The sequence below is a fragment of the Rattus norvegicus genome, chromosome 2, assembly GCF_021556685.1.
Source record: "Rattus norvegicus strain SHRSP/BbbUtx chromosome 2, alternate assembly SHRSP_T2T, whole genome shotgun sequence".
Classification (NCBI taxonomy): domain Eukaryota; kingdom Metazoa; phylum Chordata; class Mammalia; order Rodentia; family Muridae; genus Rattus; species Rattus norvegicus.
The window spans coordinates 128267136-128291946 of record NC_141535.1 but is presented as its reverse complement, the minus strand read 5'-3'; positions in this window follow the sequence as shown (position 1 = coordinate 128291946).

The window sequence follows — 24811 nt, the reverse complement described above, 5'->3', positions numbered from 1 at the left end:
CTAGGAGGGTAAAAGGGAGACTTCAGGGAAAAGAAAACATTAGGCTCACAAGGACTGAATTACAACTGCACAATAGTCAGTACTTAGTATTTACCTACTTCTGTCCTCTGGAAAAGTAAAGTATGGCATGGTTACAGGGTTTGAATCACTATTAAAATAACAACATTTAGGTTTGACAATTTTCTCACTAGGCCATGAGCAGAATTACAAAATATATTTAATTAGTTGAAATATAGTTAATTCATTCAAACAAAGTTTACATTTAAATAGTTATAAGAGGAAACAATGAGCATAAAAAGGCTCCACTGTCAAAACTAGCATTTCAATGTAAGCTACACACACACACACACACACACACACACACACACACACACACAGAGAGAGAGAGAGAGAGAGAGAGAGAGAGAGAGAGAGATCTCATAAGAACATAAAACCAAAACCATAATGCATATGCAAAATTATTTATAAGATTTTTGGTATTTGTACAAAACTTTATGAGAAAAAGAATCTTCCAAAATACCATTAATTTCATTTGGTGTTCACAACCTACTGCTCGTATGGGACTTCCCTTAAGTGTGGTTTCTATACCCAGTTAAACCCTATAGGAGTAAATAATTATTTTCTTTGCAAGCAGTGATGAATTGGAGACAGCTTCTGGGTTAAGGATCAGTGCTGTGTCTACTTCTTCCTTGAGTTTTGGGACCTCATTCGGCTTAGATCTGTATAGGTCCTGTGTACTTTCCCCAACTCTTTGTGATCTCATATGTGTGTTGGTCTTGCTGTGTTTAGAAAGCCTACCTTCCTTGGACCCTACATTGACTGCAGTTCTTATAATCTTTATGAGTCCTTTTCCTCAGAGTCCCTGAGAACTGGAAACTCTAAGTCATTCCCTCTTTGCACATTGTCTTCCTGTGGGTTTTTGTATTTGATTTCATGTGCTGCAGATGTAAGTTGTTCAGGATTGAACTATGACTATGGCAGAATATCATTAGGAGTCATATTACCACTATGTTCCTTTGGGATGAGAGTAGTATTTGATTTTGTTCTAGGTCCCAGCTATGTCTAGTATCAGAATCTAGGCCATCTACAGAGTTTCAGGGGTGGGTTTCATTTTATAGGGTAGACCTTAAATTCAATCAGATATTGGGTGGTTAGTCCAGCAGTATTTGTTACAAAATAATTGGACAAAGTAATTGAAAGTCAAAAATAGTTTACCATGGACATCATAAGGCTTAGTGCCTTTGCAATTTTTTACAGCTTTTCATTACATATTATTAGATCACTAAATAATGAGGATGCTTACTAAGAATTGTATTGCTAATTAAAATATGACCTCAGTGTGTGAATAATACATAGAAAATTTACATAATCTATGTTGCTATGCATTAGGACCTTATAAACTGTAAAATATTTGGATATCATGGGTACATGATAGAAAAAGAAAATTCTTCAGCTTCATGGAAATGCACGTTTTCTTAGGGAATTTCTCACTAGCACCTACACAGTCTTAAATCCTAAGCATTATTGTAGTTTCTAATGTGTCTTACTCGAAAAAATAGTGAATTGAATGGTTTTCAGATTATTTGTTTCTTACTTAATTACAAATGTTTTATTTTAAGTTGACATATGAAAATTTTGTATTTGTACAGTAACATGTGACATTTCAGTATATATGAACAATGTGAAGTGTTAAAACTGTCATATATATTTATTTATATGGTTATTGTTTGTTTTTTCAGAATACTCATCCTTCAGTCCAATTTCAAAGAATCAACTAGCTGATGGCCACTCCAGTTGGGATGTGTCAATGTGTCCATCAATATTCATGCCTATCAGTGACAAATTCCCATTACCATTCCCAACATCAAACATTCTGAAGAAGTTATGTGAAGACACACTTGGGAACAAAGCACTCTCAGCCATATTATTTTGGTACCTGCCTTTTTAACAGTGATTAACCTATCTGGTCTTGTGTACTATGTAAAAATCCCCTACTGCTCTAGGAAATTGGACTGTGCCTTATAAATTCTTAAGGTCACTATTTAGACCCCCTATTGCAAGGCTAAGTGTTTACACTAAAAGTACTTTATCTAGAAACCAAGCCACATGAACATTTCCTGGAACACTAGGTGATGCTATGGTTGTAATCCTCTGCTGAGAGATAAGCTGAGTGATTCAAACCATGTATTGATCTTGTATTGGATAGAACTTCAGTTCTCAGAATCTACAGGAGGCAGCCCACAAACACCGGTTATTCAAGAAGCTCCATGGATAGTTGATGTTTCTAGATGCTTCACCAGTTGTTTTAACTGTATCTATCCACACATGCACATAATTAAAGTAAAATAGACACTTAGCACTGAAGTACTTCCTTTCTTTTTTTTTTTTTTGGTTCTTTTTTTTTTTTTTTCGGAGCTGGGGACCGAACCCAGGGCCTTGCGCTTCCTAGGCAAGCGCTCTACCACTGAGCTAAATCCCCAGTCCCAGTACTTCCTTTCTTTGAGTTGTTTAGTATTCATAGTAATAAATTATTAAGAAACACACATGCCATACACCCAGTAACACAAAAAAACACGAAATATATAAAAGCAAATAATTTAAATAACATCATCTCATAGACCAAACCCTTAATAAGATATAAATTACAGAACATGAAAATAAAAGACAATAGTAGTGACCAAATGTATTGAAAAAACTATGAACAGTAGAAAGGAACTTTTTTTGCTGGAAGAAATTGCACTCTCTCTCTACAGATTAATGATATCTCTTTGTAGAACTCACTGGCTGTTAGGCAAAGCGAATCTGTGATGTCTTTACTCTTTCTTTTACCAGTGACTACAAAGATTCATGAAGATATCATACTTAAGATGCAGAAATTATACTTGGTTTCAAGAAATAAAAGTCTCTTTTGTGGTTGCCGAGCAACACAATGAGTACAATTTGATGTGATACAAACAAAGTAGTATGGAATGTTTTCAGATTTGGTAATCTTGAGAATTTTTATCTTCCAGATAAGATAATATAAAAATATGGACAGGAAAATAGCCATATCTATGCCTTCCTATCTTTAGATGGGTCTCCAAAAGTCTATGTACAAGACAGGGTATGATAGCATGCATTAGTAATCACAGTTTTCCTTCTGAAATATTGAAGGCTGTGCAAGGAAAGACTCCCAGAAACATGTGGGACAGGTATCCAGCAATGTGCAGAAAATTTATAGAAGCAAGAATGGCCAGGCTTCAAAAGAGTGAGTGAGAACAGATGCATATGAGTGGTACTCTCCCATCCACAGGGTACCACACATAACAAACACAGACACATACAGGCACATACATACATACATACATACATACATACATACATACATACATTCATACAGGCACACAAACATACATATATACATACACAAAGGCACAATAGAAACAGAGAGAGACAGAGACAGGGACAGAGAGCTTATAAATCAGCATCTGTTTATAAGCATCTCATCTCAATCAATATGCCAAAGTCCAACAAATTGATATCTGAATTCAGTGTTTCCTTTTCTTCTTGTCTGTAATCTGTCCTTTTTAAACTCTTCTTTTACTCTAATTGTGGCACACTTATCTTTGAACTGGTGCTCAAGTTTCTCAGTACACACAGTAACTTATTTAAATCTCTAAGATTTTATATCATTTTCCTTTTAAAAAATAATGTAGTTGCAATTACATTAAAGTCCATGAGACTAACATTTTATTTATTGTGATGGAATCACAGTATACTTCTTTAGTCCTAACATTTAGGTGACTGAAGAAGGAATTTCATGAGGCAAAGCCAATTTTTACTAAATAGTGAGACCGTTTCTCAAAACTTTAAACAGTGGAAAAAGCCCTGCATATGCCAGGAGGTACTTGATAACTTTCTATGTGACATTTCTTAAACTCAGCTTATTATAGCAGATGATGATGGTGATGATGATGACGATGATAATAACTTTTCAGAATTCTTATTGCACAACTGGATTTTCCTCTAAGTATTTCACTCTTAATTAGTGTAGAAATTCTTCATCCCTTAAAATATGTAGTAAAGTATTTTCCAGATTTCTAAGTTATACTAATCCTGTTATTTTTATGAAAGCTTCCATACTTTACAACAACCACTCCAGAAGCAATGGCCATATTGTATATATTGCTGAGGTCTTTGTTATTTGTCAAAAAATAAAATGTTACACAAAAGCACCAGAAACTTTACTGTAGATGTAACTTTTATTCATTTGATGTAATTTTCTTACTCTTGGCTAACCTAGTTCAAACCTTGGAAGAATCTATGCTCAGTAAAATCTTATCTAGACCTAGAATATTTTCAGTTGCTAATACTTACAGCTGAATAAGCTCATTCTTTCTTACTCTTTCTGAGCTCTGGCTAGCTTTATTCATCTTCTCTAAGCTGACTAATAAAATCTTGCTTCTCTCTTGGTCTCTGACTGAATTGTTCTGCTTGACCTCATACTAACTCTGGTAATATATTCTAATCTCCTGGTTCCTTTACATTCTCTGACTTGACTTGTCCTGCCTTTACCTGTGTCTAGCTTATTCTCTCTCTACAGCCTGTCTCTATATAAAATTATCCCAGTAAAATTAACTCTCTCTCTCTCTCTCTCTCTCTCTCTCTCTCTCTCTCTCTCTCTCTCTCTCTCTTTCTACCCCTCTCCTCCCCCCCTACCCATGCTCTCTGAAATATCTTCTCTAACCTCTCTGTTCTCATAAGAGTTGGGCATATCATACTCTTTAAAGTCTTTCTCTAATTCATCACATGTTTTCTCTCCAATTAGACATCATTTGTAAAAATATTTGCTTCCTTATACAAACTAACTTTCCCTTTATTCCTTGGGATTAGAAATATGTACTAAGGATGTGTCTGTATTCCAACTAGAGGAATTAAAGGTGTGTGCTAAAACTCATTTACACTACAAGTACAAACAGGTTTTTAGAAAAGAATACAATCTCATGGTTCAAAGTATGATCAAATACCCTGCTATATTTATAGTATTTCCAGAGGAGGAACATAGTCTATGAACACTAAGATTGCATCACATACATGTTTTTAAATAAAAAATTCTCTGTATCAAAATTAATTTCTATAAGAAATAAACTGAAGTAATGCTATAGACAAAAATTACTCTTTTCATTTTATAGTAACACTATCGAAGACAATCAAGCATTAGATGCAAAGTAATACAGAGTAACAATTTAACTTAACAAAAAAAGAAATGTTCTACATCTTTAGTCATAAGGGAAATGCAAATCAAAACAACCCTGAGATTTCACCTCACACCAGTGCGATTGGCTAAGATCAAAAACTAAGGTGACAGCAGATGCTGGCGAGGATGTGGAGAAAGAGGAACACTCCTCCATTGTTGGTGGGATTGCAGACTGGTAAAACCATTCTGGAAATCAGTCTGGAGGTTCCTCAGAAAATTGGACATTGAACTGCCTGAGGATCCAGCTATACCTCTCTTGGGCATATACCCAAAAGATGCCTCAACATATAAAAGAGACACGTGCTCCACTATGTTCATCGCAGCCTTATTTATAATAGCCAGAAGCTGGAAAGAACCCAGATGCCCTTCAACAGAGGAATGGATACAGAAAATGTGGTACATCTACACAATGGAATATTACTCAGATATCAAAAACAACGAATTATGAAATTCGTAGGCAAATGGTTGGAACTGGAAAATATCATCCTGAGTGAGCTAACCCAATCACAGAAAGACATACATGGTATGCACTCATTGATAAGTGGCTATTAGCCCAAATGCTTGAATTACCCTAGATCCCTAGAACAAACGAAACTCAAGACGGATGATCAAAATGTGAATGCTTCACTCCTTCTTTAAATGAGGAAAAAGAATACCCTTGGCAGGGAAGGGAGAGGCAAAGATTAAAACAGAGACTTAAGGAACACCCATTCAGAGCCTGCCCCACATGTGGCCCATACATATACAGCCACCCAATTAGACAAGATGGATGAAGCAAAGAAGTGCAGACCAACAGGAGCCGGATGTAGATCGCTCCTGAGAGACACAGCCAGAATACAGCAAATACAGAGGCGAATACCAGCAGCAAACCACTGAACTGAGAATAGGTCCCCTATTGAAGGAATCAGAGAAAGAACTGGAAGAGCTTGAAGGGGCTCGAGACCCCAAAAGTACAACAATGCCAAGCAACCAGAGCTTCCAGGGACTAAGCCACTACCTAAAGACTATACATGGACTGACCCTGGACTCTGACCTCATAGGTAGCAATGAATATCCTAGTAAGAGCACCAGTGGAAGGGGAAGCCCTGGGTCCTGCTAAGACTGAACACCCAGTGAACTAGTCTATGGGGGGAAGGCGGCAATGGGGGGAGGGTTGGGAGGGGAACACCCATAAGGAAGGGGAGGGGGGAGGGGGATGTTTGCCCGGAAACCGGGAAAGGGAATAACACTCGAAATGTATATAAGAAATACTCAAGTTAATAAAAAAAAAATCTGAAGTGTAAAAATAAATAAATAAATAAATAAATAAATAAGAAAAAGGAAATCAACTCTTAAAAGGTACATCTAAGCAATGGAAAACTAGACTATTTTTGTCAATTCTGCGCATTAATAGTTGTTTCATTCAATTTTTCCTTTTGACAGACAACTTTAAATTGGATTTCTTTCAATTGTTGGTTAATTTCTTTTAAAAAATGTGCATGGCTAACAAAAGTGTCACTTAAAATAATTAAGAAAATTATGTGTGGGTTTATTAAAATAAATAATATTAAAAAGAGAAAAAGAAGAACAAAAAGACAACATGATAATGAGATAATAATACACACTACAAGAAAGCAAGTTAATTGAAGTTTTGCCGTGACCAGTGAATGCTACTTGTAAATCCTCTTGAGAAAATAACAACCTACGAAAAGAAGAAAAGTAATCAAGGAGAAGAGAACACAGATAAGTACAAATTAACATATTTTTGATCTGGGTATTGTCAAAACATAATGGTCATTCTTATCTTCTAACAGAAGGAAACTTATCTAAGTCGACTTGTTAATTTAATAAACATATTGCTTTAAGTTTATATAGTAGGCCCAGTTAATTTTTCCCTATGAGCATGAGGTCATTTTCACTTCTAGACAGGTGATAAGACTTTAAGTTTCTAAACCACATCCATTGAGAAAGAACTTATATTTACAAGAAATTAGAATCCTAAGTGGAGATTTTCCAGTAATATACAGCAAGGTAAAAGACAATTAGGAAAGCTAGTAAGTTACTTTTTATAAACATGCTGATCTCTTTACATATACCATATTTGCTAGAAGTTCCATTATGTATATCAAATATTGTGGAAAGCAAAAGGAAAAAGGAAAAAAAAACAATCTTTACTTTTTAAAATAGTCTGAATTATGTCTCTTACATTTGTGAAATACAAGAGTATGGTTTGTTTCATGTCTTCCAAAAAAGATTTTTGATTTCCACATATTTATACATATTTACATGTATGTGTATTTGTGTGTTTGTGTGTTTGTGTGTGTGTGTGTGTGTGGTTGTGTGTCTGTGGTGGAAGAAATTACAGAGATTTTGAATGGTATCCACAATTTATGACTACATTTTTACTTGTTTAAGGATAATGTTATAAATTGCCATACATCAAATGGCAAAGTAACTTGTTCCAAATAAAATAGGATCACAAAAATGAATATTAAAGGGATCCAGGCTCCCATTAGCTGATACAGTAAGATATTTGTTTAGACTTATTTGCAATGCTGTAGATCAATGGTTTGGCCATGTTGGGAAATTAGAGTTTGCTTAGAAACAAGCACAAATCTCAAAGATCCATGTCTAACCTTTCAATTAACGGTGATTTTTAGTCTCATGCTCCATGAGTATCCTTCATGAAAGTCTTTATGTTTTAACAGAAGATGGTTAAAAATAAGTCTTTGGGAATATTTTCAGTTTGATGTGAGGAAGAATTCTTATCCAACTGTCAAATTTCTATTTATTAAAACATCTCAAATATAAAAACTGACTCAAATATGGCACAGTGATTCATTTTTGCACAATGAGGATTTCATATTTTTCTATTTCTCTAAATACACTCTGGTACTCAGTATCCTTTATAGATTCTGACACTTTGTATTATTTTCTATACACATGAACATATATACAGTCACACAGATAACAACACTAACATGGCAGAGGCATGATAAATATTCTAATTTTATGTTTTAATTAAATAACAGAAATAATGGCTATTCTATGTTATTTCTAGAAATGCATGTTGGTGATTTAAAAGAACTCATGACAGCTCAGACAACTGACTTAGGAAAACATTTTACATTGAACACAATCACTACAATCTAGAGTCAGACAATTGCTTAATCTTCTATTAATTTTGGTAAGAACTGTGTCCTCTGCATAGAGCAACTGCCTGTGGCCATTACTCTGATTATGGCACATCCTAATCCCATGTACCAACCTTTATGAACTTGCAAGTTCTTCTGCAACTTGAGTTTTCCCAATAACTAAGAAAAAAATCCAAGCTGTAAAGCTATTTTAAAACACTCTGAACTTGTAAAGCATGTGTGTATGTGTATAGTGAAAATTTGTTTTTATATACATAAAATATAATGTAATATATGATAAAATATATTTAACCTAAATATATACATATATATGTATATATTTATTCCTATAATTTATCCCTGTTATACAGCATGAAGACAAGCCTTTAAAAGTATGCTTTCATTAATGCTTTCTTTTCTATTCACTTATTCCCAAGCTAACCTGAATCTAACATTATTCCACTTATATAAACATTGTCTCAATGATTTTGGTAAAACTTTATTTACTCACTGAGCCATTCATCCATTTAAACAATCTTTTTTCTTGAAATATTTGAAACCAGATTTAAATTTCTAAAACTATCCTCAACAATAAAAGGACTTCTGGGGGAATCACCATCCCTGACCTCATGTGGTATAACAGAGCAATAGTGATAAATGCTGTATGGTATTAATACAGAGACAGGCAGATAGATGAGTAGAATAGAATTGGAAGACCCAAAAATGAACCCACACACCTATAGTCACTTGATTTTTGACAAAAGAACCAAAACCATCCAATGGAAATATCATAGCATTTTCAAAAAATGATGCTGGTTTAACTGGAGGTCAGCATTTAAAAGAATGCAGATCGTTCCATTCTTATTATCCTGTACAAAGCTTAAATCCAAGTGGATCAAGGACCTCCACATCAAACCAGATACACTCAAACTAATAGAAGAAAAAGAGGGGAAGAATCTTGAACACATGGGCACTGGAGAAAATTTCCTGAGCAAAACACCAATGGTTTATGCTCTAAGATCAAGATCAACAAATGGGACCTCATAGAACTGCAAAGCTTATGTAAGGCAAAGGACACTGTCATTGGGACAAAATGGCAACAAACTGATTGGGAAAAGATAGTTAAAATTCTACATCTGATAGAGGGCTAATATCAAAAATATACAAAGAACTAACAAAGTTAGACTCCAGAGAGCCAAATAACCCTATTCAGAAATGGGGTACAGAGCAAAACAAAACATTCTCAGCTGAGGATTATTGAATTGCCAAAAAGCACCTAAAGAAATGTTCAATATCCTTAGTCATCAGGGAAGTACAAATCAAAACAACCCTGAGATTCCACCTCACACCAGTCAGAATGGCAAAGATAAAAAAAAAAAAAAAAAAAAAAAAAAAAACCTCAGGTGACAGCAGATGCTATTAAGAACGTGGAGAAAGGCTGGGGATTTAGCTCAGTGGTAGAGCACTTGCCTAGCAAGCGCAAGGCCCTGGGTTCGGTCCCCAGCTCCGGAAAAAAAAAAAAGAGTGTGGAGAAAGAGGAACACCCCTCCATTGTTGGTTGGACTGAAAACTGGTACAACCACTCTATAATCAGTCTGGAGGTTCATCAGAAAATTGGACATTCCTCTACCTGAGGACCCAGCTATTCCTCTCCTGGGTATATACCCAAAAGATGCTCCAACATACAAGAAAGGCACATGCTCCACTATGTTCACAGCAGCCTTATTTATAATAGCCAGAAGCTGGAAAGAACCCAGATGCCCTTCAACAGAGGAATGGATTAAAAAAAATGTGGTATATCAACACAATGGAGTACTACTCAGCCATTAAAAACAATGAATTCAGGATGGAATTAATAGGCAAATGGAATGAGCCAGAAAATATCATCCTGAGTGAGGTAACTCAATCACAGAAAAACACACTTGGTATGCATTCATTGATAAGTGGATATTAGCCAAAAAGCTCAAATTACCCAAGATGCAATCCACAGACCACAGGAAGCTCAAGAAGAAGGATGACCAAAATTCTCATGCTCCCTAAAAGTTGGAAAAATATCCATAGGAGGAGATATGGAAGCAAAGTTTAAATCAGGGACTGAAGCAATGGCCATTCACAGCCTGGCCCACATGTGGCCCATGTATATACAGCCACCAAAACTAGATAAGATTGATGATTAGAGACCTTAATTAATTATTATACTTTCATCTGTCTAACCATTCTTAGAACTGGATATTGAAGGTTAAAGGAGATTTTGGAATCTGTTCAATACAATAATGCAACTGTTCTTTTACTATTTCTAACTGTATCCCTGAAAAAAAAAAAAAGAAAGTAACTAAGTATGGTAGGGTTAAAGAGGACTGAAAAACCTCATGAAGTAGGTGAATACATAAAATTGAGAAAAATAGATGTGACTATTTCCTGAAATATATTGTTATCGAAGCTCACTTTAAAATACACACATAACTCCCCCCAACACAAACACGGGTTTTTAATGGATTTGGTTATCCAAGACATTAGCATTACAACATTACAAGCATGAGGCAAGTGACATCCCCACTTTAAGTTATTGACCAGGGAACTACAATAGACTGTCAAAATCTCATTTTGACTGGTGAGATGACTGTAATTGTGAAATGGGGGTACTTCTATCTTGGGAGCAACCAGCATCTAGCTACCCAGATGAACTCGAATCTAGTTCAATTAACACCCAGGACAACTGGGACCTATAGGAACCAGGGAAACACAAACTCCCGACAACCCAGAGGCAAAGGATCCTTTCAGCTTTTATTTGTGCTCAGACCAAATTAAGGGCTCTGGTCTTCCCCTACCTACTCATCCAACACTCAGAGAAAGCTAGACACCCAGGAGTTCTGAAAAAAAGAGGACCTCATGAGCTTGGTCACACCAGGACTACAATATATCAGAGGCTGATTGACTCCTAAGAGTTTTGACACACACAGGATCCCAGGATCCCAGGATCACAGATTCCCAGGATCACAGAATTACAGGATCCCAAGATCACAGAGGCACCTGTACTCTGAGAAGTTCTGACATAACCAGGATCAGAAGAAGGACAGGCTCCAGTCAGAGACAGCTAGGGAAGCCACTAAAGATGACCAGATGATGAGAGGCAAGAGTAAGAACATGAGCAATAGTAACCAAGGTGACTTGACATCATGACAACCCAGTTCTCCCACTACAGCAAGTTATGAATACCATATGACCCCTGAGAAGCAAGATTCAGAATTAAAATCATATCTCATGGTGGTGATAGAGAACATTAAGAAGGACATGAATAACCGCCTTAAAGAAATACAGGAGAACTAATCAAAGAGTAAAGGAATTGAAGAAAACCATCAAGGATCTAAAAATGGAACTAGAGAAGATTAAAGAAATCACAAAATAAGACAACCCTGGAGAGAGAAAACCTATGAAAGAGATCAGGAACCACAGATGCAAGAGTCACCGAAAGAATGCAAGAGATAGAAGAGAGAATCTCAGGGGTAGATGATACCATAGAAAATATTCATACAACAGTAAAAGAAAATGCAAATGCAAAAAGGTCCTATCCCAAAACAGCTAGGAAATCCAGGACACAATAGGAAGACTAACACTAAGAATAATAGAATTAGAAGAGAGCAAAGATTCCCAACTTAAAGGGCCAGTAAATATCTTCAATAAAATTATAGAAGAAAACTTCCCTACCCTAAAGAAAGAGATACCCATGAACGTAAAAGAAGCTTGCAGGACTCCAAATAGACTGGGCCAGAAAAGAAATTCTGCCTTTCATATAATAGTGAAAACACCAAATGCCCAAAACAAAGAGAATATTAAAAGTAGTAAGGGAAAAATGTCAAGTAACTTATAAAGTCAGACCTATCAGAAATACACCAGACTTTTCAACAGAAACCATGAAAGCAAGAAGATACTGGACAGATGTCATTCAGACCCTAAGAGAACACAAATACCAGCTCAGGCTACTATACTCAGCAAAACTCTCAATTAACATAGATGGAGAAACAAAAATATTCTATGACAAAAACAAATTTACACAATATTTTTCCACAACTCCAGCCATACAAAAGATAGTAGATGAAAATCTCCAACACAAAGAGGAAAACTGCAGTATAGGAAACACAAGAAAATAATCTTCTTGCAACAAACAAAAAAGAAAATAGCCACAGAAACATAATTCTACCTCTAACAACAAAAATAACAGGAAACCACAATCACTAATATCGCTCCTTAATATCGCTTAACATCAATGGACTCAATTCTTTAGTCATAAGGGAAATGCAAATCAAAACAACCCTGAGATTTCACCTCACACCAGTGCGATTGGCTAAGATCAAAAACTCAGGTGACAGCAGATGCTGGCGAGGATGTGGAGAAAGAGGAACACTCCTCCATTGTTGGTGGGATTGCAGACTGGTAAAACCATTCTGGAAATCAGTGTGGAGGTTCCTCAGAAAATTGGACATTGAACTGCCTGAGGATCCAGCTATACCTCTCTTGGGCATATACCCAAAAGATGCCTCAACATATAAAAGAGACACGTGCTCCACTATGTTCATCGCAGCCTTATTTATAATAGCCAGAAAATGGAAAGAACCCAGATGCCCTTCAACAGAGGAATGGATACAGAAAATGTGGTACATCTACACAATGGAATATTACTCAGCTATCAAAAACAACGAGTTTATGAAATTCGTAGGCAAATGGATGGAACTGGAAAATATCATCCTGAGTGAGCTAACCCAATCACAGAAAGACATACATGGTATGCACTCATTGATAAGTGGCTATTAGCCCAAATGCTTGAATTACCCTAGATCCCTAGAACAAACGAAACTCAAGACGGATGATCAAAATGTGAATGCTTCACTCCTTCTTTAAATGAGGAAAAAGAATACCCTTGGCAGGGAAGGGAGAGGCAAAGATTAAAACAGAGACTGAAGGAACACCCATTCAGAGCCTGCCCCACATGTGGCCCATACATATACAGCCACCCAATTAGACAAGATGGATGAAGCAAAGAAGTGCAGACCGACAGGAGCCGGATGTAGATCGCTCCTGAGAGACACAGCCAGAATACAGCAAATATAGAGGCGAATGCCAGCAGCAAACCACTGAACTGAGAATAGGTCCCCTATTGAAGGAATCAGAGAAAGAACTGGAAGAGCTTGAAGGGGCTCGAGACCCCAAAAGTACAACAATGTCAAGCAACCAGAGCTTCCAGGGACTAAGCCACTACCTAAAGACTATATATGGACTGACCCTGGACTCTGACCTCATAGGTAGCAATGAATATCCTAGTAAGAGCACCAGTGGAAGGGGAAGCCCTGGGTCCTGCTAAGACTGAACCCCCAGTGAACTAGTCTATGGGGGGAGGGCGGCAATGGGGGGAGGGTTGGGAGGGGAACACCCATAAGGAAGGGGAGGGGGGAGGGGGATGTTTGCCCGGAAACCGGGAAAGGGAATAACACTCGAAATGTATATAAGAAATACTCAAGTTAATAAAAAAAATAAATAAATAAATAAAAATAAAAAAAAGATATTCCAGGCTAAAAAAAAAAAAAAAAAAAAAAAAAAAGACATAAACTAACAGACTGAATACATAAACAGGACCAAGCATTTTGCTGCTTATGGGAAGTGCACCTCAGTGAGAAAGACAGACACCACCTCAGAGTAAAAGCCTGGAAAAAAATTTTCCAAGAAAATGGTTCCAAAAACTAGATGGAGTAGTCATTCTAATATCGAATAAAATTGACTTTCAACAAAAGTTTTCAAAAACGATAAGGAAGGGCACTTCATGCATATAAAAGAAAAAAATCCACCAAGATGAAATCTCAATTCTGAATATATAAATACTCCTAATGCAAGGGCACCTACATTCATAAAAGAAACTTTGCTAAAGTTCAAAGCATACATTTTATCACACACAATAATACTGGAAGTCTCCAACAGCTGACTCTCATCAGGAAACAGGAACTGAACTGAGACACAGGAAAACTAACAGAAGTTATGAACCAAATGGATTTGACAGATATCTATAGGATGTTGAATCCTAAAACAAAAGAATATAACTTCTTCTCAGCACCTCACGGTACCTTCCCCAAAATTGACCATATAATCGGTGAAAAAACAGTCCTCAACAGATATAAGAAGAATCAAATCATCCAATGCATCCTGTCAGTTCATCATGGAATATGAATGGTCTTCAATAACAGCAAAAACAACAGAAAGGCCACATTCACATGAAAGCTGAACAGTGTTCTTATCAATGATAACTTGGTCAAGGAAAAAAATAAAAACTATTTAGAATTTAATGAATATAGTATACCGAAACTTATGGGATACAATGTAAGCAGCGCTGAGAGGAAAGCTCTTAGCTCTGAGTGCCAACAAAAAGAATCTGGAGAGAGCATATGTGGGCAGCTTGACAGCACATCTAAGCTGTAGAACAAAAAGAAACAAATATACCAAAAAGGAGTAGAAGGCAGGAAATAATCAAACTCAGGGCTGATATCAACCAGTTAGAAACAAAAAGAACTATTCAAAGAATCAACAAAACCTGGAGCTGGTTCCTTGAGAAAATCAAAAAGATAGATAAAACCCTTACTTAGACTAACCAGAGGGCACAGAAAGAGTATTTACATTATCAAAATCAGAAATGAAAATAGAGACATAATAAAAGAAACTGGGGAAATTAAAAAAAAATCATCAGATCTTACTATAAAAGCCTATACTCAATAAAACGGGAAAATCTGGAGGAAATGTACAATTTTCCAGATGGATATCAAGTACCAAAGTTAAATCAAGATCAGATAAATTATCTAAACAGTAACATTATTTCTAAAGAAATCAAAGCATTCATTAAACGTCTTCCTACAAAATAAGAGCCCAGGAACAGATGAATTTAGTAAAGAATTCTAGCAGACATTCAAAGAAGACCTAATACCAATACTTGTTAAACTCTTCCAAAAAAACAGAAACAGAGGAACATTACCAAATTAATTTTATGAAGCCACAGTTATGCTTATACCCAAACCACACAAAGACTCAACAAAGAAAGAGAACTACAGACCAATTTCCCTAATGAAAATGTATGCAAAAATACTCAATTAAATTCTTGCAAACCGAATCCAAGAACACATCAAAAAAATAAATAAATAAATCATCCTTGATGATCAAGTAAGCTTTGTCCCAGGGATTCAGGGATGGTTCTATATGAGGAAATCCATCAAGGTAATTCAATATATAAACTAACTCAAAGGGAAAAAAAACATATGATCATCTCATTACATGCTGAGAAAGCACTTGACAACATTCAACACTCCTTCATGATAAAAGTCCTGGAAAGATTAGAAATTCAAGGCCCATAACTAAACATAGTAAAAGCGATATACAGCAAATCAATAGCCAACATCAAACTTAATGAAGAGAAACTTGAAGCATTTCCACTAAAATCGGAGACTAGACAAGACTGTTCACACTCTCCCTACCTATTTAATATAGTACTTGAAGTCCTACCCACAGCATTTAGACAAAAAGAGTTCAAAGGGATACAAATTGGAAAGGAAGAAGTCAAAATATCACTATTTTCAGAGGATATGCTAATATACTTAAGTGACCCCAAAAATTCCACCAGAGAACTCCCAAACCTGATAAACAGCTTCAATAAAGTGGCAGGGTATAAAATTAAATAAAGCAAATCAGTAGCTTTCCTTTACTCAAAGGATAAACAGGCTGAGAAAAAAATTAGGGAAATGGCATCCTTCACAATAATAATATAATATATAATATTTTGTGTGTTTCTAACGAAGCAACTGAAAGATTTGTATAACAAGGTTTTCAAGTCTCTGAAGAAAGAAAATGAAGATCGCAGAAGACAGAAAGGTTTTCCATGATCATGGATTGGCAGGATTAATATAGTAAAAATGGTCATTCTGCCAAAAGCAATCTACAGAGTCAATGCAATAGCCATCAATATTCAAACTCAGTTTTTCATAGAGTTAGAAAAAGCAATTTGTGTTAGAAAAGTTAGAGAAAATATTGGAGGAGCTGAAGGGGCTTCCAACCTCATAAATTCAACAATATCAGCCAACCAGAGCTCCCAGGGACTAAACCACTACTCAAATTCATTTGGAAAAACAAAAAACCCAGGACAGAGAAGCTATTCTCAACAATAAAAAACTGCTGAGGGAATAAGCATCCCTTACCTCAAGCAATAGTAGTGATAAAAACTGTATGGCATTGGTGCAGCGATGGGCAAGTAGATAAATGGAAGAGAATTGAAGGCCCAGAATTGACACATATGGTCAATTGATCTTTGACAACGGAGCTAAATCCATCTATTGGAAAAAAGACAGCATTTTCAACAAATGTTTGTTAACTGGTGCTCAGCATGTAGAAGAATGCAAATTGAGCTATTATTATTGCCTGTACAAAGCTCAAGTCCAAGGGGATCAAGAACCACCACCTAAAACACAATACACTGAATCTGATAGAAGAAAAAGTAAAGAAGGGCCTCGGACTCATGGGCACTGGGGAAAATTTCTAAAAAAAGAAACACACTAACATATGGTCTAAATTCAAGAATTGACAAATGGGACCTCATAAAATGCAATGCTTCTGTAATGCAAAGGACATTGTCAATAAGACAAAACAGCAAAGAAGAGATTGGCAAAAGATCTTGACCAATCTTACATCTGACAGAGGACTAATATCCAATATATACAAGGAAATCACAAAGTAAGACTCCAGAGAATCAATTAATCCTGTTAAAAAATGGGGGACAGAGCTAAACAAAGAATTCTCAACTGAAGAATATTGAAAGGCCAAGAAGCACGAAAAAAAAATTTCAACAGCCTTAGTCATCAGGGAAATGCAATTCAAAACAACCCTGAGATTCTATCTCACACCAGTCAGAATGGCTAATATCAAAACTCAGGTGACAACAGATACTGGTAAGGATGTGGAGAAATAGGAACACTCTTCATTGTTAGTGTAATTGCAAGCTGGTAAACCACTCTGGAATTCAGTCTGGAGGTTCCTCACAAAACTGGACATGGAACTACCTAAGGAACCTGCTATATAATTCCTGGGCACATACTTGAAAGATGCTCCAAAACACATGCTCCACCATGGTCATGGCGGTCTTATTTATAATAGCCAGAGTCTGGAAAGAATCCAGATGTCCTTCACCAGAGGAATGGACACAGAAAATGTGGTACACTTACACAGTGGAGTATACTCAACTATTAAAAACATTTAAGATTTCATGAAATTCTTAGGCAAATGGATAGAACTAGAAAATGTCATCCTGAATGAGGTAAACCAATCACCAAAGAATATTCATGGTATGCATTCACTGATAAATAGATATTAGCCTAAAAGCTCAGAATACCCAAGATACAATGCACAGACTACACGAAGCTCAAGAAGTTGGAAGACAAAGAGTCTATCTTAGAAGGGAGAACAAAATATTCACAGGAGGAAATACAAATTGAGACTGTTGGAAAGGTCATGGAGAGACAGCCCCAATCAGGGATCCATTCCATATACTGTCACCAAACCTAGACAATATAGTGGATGCCAAGAGTGCATGTTGACAGGAGCCTAATATAGCTGTCTTCTGAGAGGTTCTGCCAGAGCCAGACAAATACAGAGGCAGGTGCTCACAGTCAATTATTAAATTGAGAATGGGGTTCCTAATGGAGGAATTAAGAAAGGACTAAAGGAGTTGAAGTCATTTTCAATCCCATAGAAACAACAATATCAACCAACCAGATCCCCCAGAACTCCCAGAGATTAAACCACCAACCAAAGAGTACACATCAAGGGACCCATGGATCCTTTATGAAGCCCTTTCGACAGATACCCTTTCTTTTTAAGCCATTTTTTTACTAACTCTTAATATTTTCAAGAAACAGTGCTTCATAATAATATAAAATATTTCTTAGAGGACATTGCCCTACATTTCTTTTGAGAATTACTGCGGTTAAGAATGCCTCCAAACAGGAGAAGCCCTGGGTCCTGCTAAGACTGAACCCCCAGTGAACTAGACTATTGGGGGGAGGGCGGCAATGGGGGGAGGGTTGGGAGGGGAACACCCATAAGGAAGAGGAGGGGGGAGGGGGATGTTTGCCCGGATACCGGGAAAGGGAATAACACTCGAAATGTATATAAGAAATACTCAAGTTAATAAAAAAAAAAAAAGAAAAGAAAAAAAAGGAAAAGGGAAAAAAAAAAGAATGCCTCCAAACATGAGGTAATTTCTTAACCTTGACCTTGAAGGATGGTTTCTTGCATATATACTTATTCATAAGTGGTTGAACCTATACAGTTAATAATTTTATGTATCTAGTAATTTATTTAGTTCTTTATCCTTTTTCTTTTATTTTTCTTGGATATTTTATGTATTTACATATATTTTCATTTCAAATGTTAACTCCTTTCTCGCTCTCCCATACCCCTACCCCCAGCTTCTATGAGGATGATCCTACTTCCACCCACCTACACCTGTATTCATTATTCAATTCATTTATTTTATTCATTTTTATTTTTTTTTATTTTATCTTTCTTGGATATGTTATATATTTAAATTTCAAATGTTATCCCCTTTCCCTCCTCTCCTATACCCCCTCCCTCAGTTTCTATGAAGATGATCCCACTTATAACCACCCATTACCAACTCCATGCCATGGCATTCCCCTACACTGGGGAAACCAGCGCTCACAGGATTAAGGACATTTTCTCCTACTGATGCTGGACAATGTGAGCCTCTGCCACATATGCCACGAGAGCCGTAGGTCCCTCCACGCACACTTAATGTTTGGTGGTTTAGTCCCTGGGAGCTCTGATGTGGTCTGGTTGTTGATATTGTTGTTCTTCCTATGGGGTTGCAAACCCCTTCAGCTCCTTCAGTCCTTTCTCTAACTCCTCCATTGTGGCAGAGTCTCTCAGGAGACAACCATATCTGGTTCCTGTCAGCACGCACTTCTTAGCATCAGCAACAGTGACTTGGTTTGGTGATTGCATATGGACTGGATCCTGGGGTGTGGGTGTGGGTGGGGGAGTCTCTGGATGGTTTTTGCTGAAGTCCATGCTCCACCATTCCCCCTGTATTTTCTCCTGTGAATATTTTGATCTCCCTTCTAAGAAAGACAAGCATTAACATTTTGGTCTTCCTTCTTCTTGAGCTTTATAGGATCTGTTAATTTTTTCTTAGGTGTTCCAAGTTTTTGAGCTAATATACACTTATCAGTGAGTGCATACCATGTGTGCTCTTTTGTGATTGGATTACCTCAATGAGGATGACATTTTCTAGTTGCACCCATTTTCTTAGAATTTCATGTAGGCACTTTTTTAAATAGTTGTTTATAACTCCATTGTGTAAATGTACCACATTTTCTATATCCATTCCTCTGTTGAAGGAAAGCTGAATGATTTCCAGCTTCTGGATATTATAAATAAGGCTGCTATGAACATACTGGAGCACTCACTGATAAGTGGATATCAGCCCAAAAGCTCGGATTACCTAAGATCCAATCCATAGACCACATGAAGCTCAGGGAGAAGGATGACCAAAGTGTGGATGCTTCAGTCCTTCTTAGAAGGGGGAACCAAAATGTTAGTAGGAGAAAATATGAAGACAAGATATGCAGCAGAGACTGAAGAAATGGCCATTCAGAGACTGCCCTACCTGGGAATCTATCCCATATACATACAGCAACCAATTCCAAATAATATTGCTAATGCCAAGAAGTGCATTCTGATAGGAGCCTGATATAACTGCTTCCTGAGAGACTCCGCCAGAGCATGACGAATACAGAAGTGGACTCTGCTAGCCAATCTTTAAATGGAGGAAGGGGTCCCAATTGGGAGAGTAATTAATAATATTTAGGGAGCTAAACAAGTTCGCAAAAACCATAAGAACAATAATATCAACCAACCAGAGCTCCCAGAGACTAAACCACCATCCAAAGAGAACACACAGACAGATCCATAGCTCCAGCTGCATATGCAGCAGAGGATGGCCTTGTTGAGCACCTATGGGAGGAGAAGCCCTTGGTCCTGCCAAGTCTCATTCCCCCAGTGTAGTGAAATGTCAGGGCAGAGAGACAGAATGGGTGGGTGGATGGCTGGGGAAACACCTTCATAGAAGCAGGGAGAGGAGGGATGAGATAGGTAGCTTATGGACAGGAAACTGGTAAAGGGGATAACATTTGAAATGTAAATTAAAAATTCAATAAAGAAAAAAATAAAAAGAGAAGAGTTCCATTGTGACATTTTACCCTAGTGGCTAGATTTATATCAATTCAGTTTTTCTTTTATCTTTTCATTATTTTGTTAATAAATGTTAATTTTTCATCATTAATATTATTTATTTTTTTCTACAGTTCCTTCTTGGCCTGCTATTTGACTGTTCTTCACCTCGTACCTCCTCCCCCATATCCATGAGTACATTTGCACTTCCCTACCTCCACCCCACCAGAGCTCCCCAACCTCTGGGACCTACAGTCTCTCATGATTTAGGTGCTTCTTCTCTCACTGAGCACAGACCAGGCAGTCCTCTGCTCTATGTGTTTGGGGCTCCAATCAGCTTACATAAGCTACCTGTTTGGTGGCTCAGTGTCTGAGAGATCTCGGGGTCCAGATTAAGTGAGACTGTTGGTCTTCCTATGGGGTAGCTCCTCTCGGTTTCTTCAAGATTTTGCTTAATTCAACCACAGGGGTCCCCATATTCTGTCCATTGGTTGGGTGTATCTGTATCTGACTCTTTCAGCTACTCATTGAGCCTCTTGGAGGGCATCCATGGAAGGCTCCTGTCTGTAAGCACACTGTAACATATGTAATAGTGGCAGCCCTTGGCGACTCCCCTTAACATGGATCCCAATTTGGACCTCCTTTCCCTTAGGATCTTCTTCATTTTTATCCCTGAAGTTATTTTAGACAGAAAGAATTCTGGGTCAGAATTTTTGACTGCGGGATGACAACGCCATCTCTCTTCTTCATCCCTTATTTTTCCACTGGAGTTGGCACTATGTCCAATAAGAGCAACCACCAGACTGATTTCCAGAGTGATTGTAACAGGTTGCAATCCTACCAGCAATGGAGGAGTGTTCTTCCTTCATCCTTATCAGTTTGTGCTGTCACCTAAGGTTTTGATCTTAGACATTCTCATCGGTGTGAGATGGAATGTCAGGGTCGTTTTGATTTGCATTTTTCTGATAACTAAGGACTATGAACATTTTCTTAAATGAGTCTTGACCATTCTAGATTCTTCTGTTGTGAATTATCTGTTTAACTCTGTGCTCGATTTTTTTAAATTGGATTATTTGGTTTGGTGGAGGCTACGTTCTTGAATTCTTTAATATTTTGGATGTTATCCATCTGTCAGATGTTAGTGTAGTTTGTTTTTTTTTTCACACTCTGTAGGTTTCCTATTTGACCTATTGATTCTGTCTTTTGCCTTTCAGAAGATTTTCAGCATCATGTGTTCACATTTACTAATTGTTCATCTTAGAGCCTGAACCATTAGTATTTTGTTTAGGAAATTTCCCCTGGTGCCAGTGAGTTTGAGGCTCTTTCCTCCTTTCTTTCCTATTAGATTCAGTGCATCTGGTTTTATGTGATCCTTGATCCACTTGAACTTATGCAAGGTAATAAATATGCATGTGTTTTCATTCTCCTACATACAGACCTGCCAGTTAGACCAGCACCGTAATTTATGATGCTTTACTTATTCCACTGTATGTTTTGGTTTCTTTGCAAAGATCATGTGTCCATAGGTATGTGGGTTTACTTCCGGATGTTTGATTCTATTCCACTGATTGACTTTACAGTTTCTATGCTAATACCATGGGGTTTTTATCATTATTGCTTTGTAGTACAGCTTGAGGTCAGGGATGGTGACTCCCTGGAAGTTCTTTTATCGTTGAGAATTGTTTTGGCTATCATTGGTTTGTTGTTGTTGTTGTTGTTGTTGTTGTTGTTGTTGTTGTTGTTATTGTTTCCATATGAATTTAAGAAAGATGCTCTTTCCACCTCTGTGTAGAATTGTATTGGGATTTTGATGGGAATTGCATTGACTATTTAGATTGCTTTTAGTTAGATGGCCGTTTTCACTATGTTAATACTTCCAATCCTTGAGCATGGGCGACCTTTCCATCTTCTGAGATTTTTTTCAATTTCTTTTTTCAGGGACTTTTACTTCTTGATCCACAGATCTTTCCCTTGCTTGGTAAGAGTTACACCAAGATATTTTATATTTGTGGCTATTGCAAAGAGTGTTGTTTCTCTACCTTCTCTTTCAGCTTTTTTTATCATTTGTGTAATGGAAGGCTACTGATTGCTTTCAGTTAATTGTATATTCTCCCACTTTGCTGAACTTGTGTATTAGCTATAGTAATTCTTTGGTGTAATTTTGGGGGTTGTTTACTTATACTATCATGTCCCCTGCAAATAATGATATTTGACCTTAGAAGATATATCTTTCTCTAGATTTGGAAAATATTTCCTTTTCCTTTTATTCAAACAATTTTTCTGCCTTGATATGTTTCCATTTACTATATGCCACAATTTTGAAATACTGGCCTTCCTTTATTCCCCAGATCACTCTTGATCTACTGTTTTTGTTATTATTATTGTTTGCTCATTTGTCATCATTGTTTTACTATTAACCTTCACTAAATTATCAGTTACTTAGTAATAGTTCCTATCCCTTATACTCTCACTCATTCTGTTAATGATACTTTACATTGAAATTTTAATTTGGTTTATGAACATTTTCATTTCCAGCATGCTAATCATTTGGGTTATTTTCAGGAGTTTATCACTTAATTGAATCCTCAATATCTTGGATTGATTTGCATAGGTTATTTAATGCTTTGCTTTTATGCTCTTGGAAACCATCAATGTTTCCTTTAAGATTTTGAGCATAATTTTAATTATTTTTTCTATATTCTTATCTAGAATACTTTTGAGATTGTTCTCACTGAGTGCTACTGCTATGGTACTAATAGTTTGATCAAAGATATGTTATCCCTGTAGTTCATGTCGGTTTATTTTGATGCAATTGGAATTCCAAGTAGGGAGTTGTGTTTTTAGTAATTAGTACTTAAAAATAAAGTCTACACTATACTTTCTATGGTTATAGATCCATGATAGCAAGAAGACTAAGCCATTTTTTGGGTTTAGATAGGATTTTACTTTGTGAGAACAATCTTCAGGGCCAGAGCACGGTGTCCCTAAATTTCTTTTGAGAGTGCAATACTTTCCTGAGCCAATTCAAGTCTTCCTTCTGGATGTCAAAATTGCCCTGGAATTGTGGAATGTTCTGTGCTTATTGCCTTACCTGGATATGATCTTGATCCTCTCTCTGGTGAATCTTCCAATTCTGTCTGTCATAAGTGTTGGAACTTTCTTCTACTTTAGCTTGGGTAAGGTTTGTTTCCTTCCCCAAGTCTGCAACTTCCAATACCTCAAGATGCATTTTCTAAATTATATAATATGTTAGCATTTTATAAAATTAACAAAATGCTTTAGGTTGATTTAATTTAATCACTATTCATGTGCTTTCTTGAAATCATTAGCAAAAATGTGTTTTAAAAAGATATTTTAATTGAAATAGAACTATATAATTTTCCCTCTCATCTCTCGAGCCCTCTAGGGTTCCTTCCTCCACCCTTTCCTGTGCTAACAAAATCTCCTGTTGATAACCTGCTTAGCCCATTTATATTATTTGTTTGTATTTGGTTTAAGAACTGACTGCTGTGTAATGAACAAACAATATACATTAAAAGAATTCATACTTGGGACAGGCTAATTCTCATTTTCCCAATAATCATTAGTCCTATAGTTCTTTATCTATAGCAGTTGATTTAAAATCTAGAGAAATTTTCACCCATCTACTTCTGCATGTCATTTGACATTGCCATTGTTTCAGTATTGTTCATGATTCCATTTCTAGGAATGATTTGTTCTGCAGTAGATTTGCTAATTTGTGGAATTACAATATTTCTACCTCATTTTCTTTAATATTCTTTGAACCAAGGATACTTATTGTATGTTATATGCATTGGTGCTGGGCTACTTAAGATCTCTTGAATGACATCACTACTTAAGATCTCAGCAATATGTTTAGTTTTGGTTTTCTGTGGTGGTCTCTACTTGCTGTAGAGAGGCTTCTTTGATGGAGGCTGCTAGCTACACTTATCTGTGAACATAAGAATAAGAATTAGATGTAGTTAAATATTATTTTGGAGAGTCAAGTAACTTGGACCTTTAGGGGCTAACTGAACCACCAAATAAAGAGTGTAAACAGGCTTGACCTAGACCATTCACACACACACACACACACACACACACACACACACACACACACACACACACACACAGAGCAGATATACAGCTAGGTCATCATGTGGGTATTGGAGTAACCCAAAAGTTGCTACCT